Source organism: Gekko japonicus, unplaced genomic scaffold (assembly GCF_001447785.1).
Source record: "Gekko japonicus isolate JY-2015 unplaced genomic scaffold, Gekko_japonicus_V1.1 scaffold1138, whole genome shotgun sequence".
Classification (NCBI taxonomy): Eukaryota; Metazoa; Chordata; class Lepidosauria; order Squamata; family Gekkonidae; genus Gekko; species Gekko japonicus.
In genome coordinates, this window is record NW_015170923.1 from 106,092 (window position 1) to 106,930 (window position 839).

Sequence of the window (839 nt, forward strand, 5' to 3'; positions counted from 1 at the left end):
TGTGGGTGTGCAACGTGCTGTTTTTTTTTTGGGGGGGGGGAGTCACTGCATGCAGATGTTCTGGAAATAGCGGCTGGAAGATGAGGCTTAAGCTGGTTGCCATCTTGTGAGACTGGGAGGCCGCTGGGCGAAGAGTTGGCTTGGCACAGGCACTCGCACGCACACACACACACACACACACACACATCACCAGATCAGCGAGAGGCGGGATTAAGCACATCCAGCTGGGGGGGGGGAGCAACAGCTTCCAGTCTGGGCCCCGGAGAAGAAACCTCAGAGGCAGCAGGGCAGCATCTTTGAAGCAGCTGTGAAGAGGACTCATCCTGCCTGGTGCAGCCCCCACAGCTTAGGGAACTTGGACTTTAGTTTTCTCCATTACAGAAGAAGGCAGCCTGTGTGTGTGTGTGTGTGTGTGTGTGAGGGGGGCGGTTAGTGGGAAAGCTGCAGGAGGAATAGAGGGAGGGGCTCTGCCCTTCCCAAACTCCTGTTTCTGTGGTCTGCAAGCGAAACACCCAGGGAATCCTGCCTGGAGCTACACATAATGTGCAGGCAACCTGGGGAGGGGGCTTTGCGGGCCCCCAGCCTAGACAATGGTCTACATTCTTCTGCAGACTAATATAAAGTGCGTGGCTTTGATCCGACGTGGGCAAAGCCTGAAAAGCAGTGTGTGTGTGTGTGTGTGAGTGTGTGGGGTGAACAAGAAGGGAGGGGATAAGAGACCTTCACCCTTTTCCTGCCCCCGGATTTCCTGTTCCAAACCATAGCCCCTACATTTGCAGCTGTATGGCAGATCCCTCTCATGGGGTTTTTTTTTGGGGGGGGGGCAGTTTGGAGCTGGA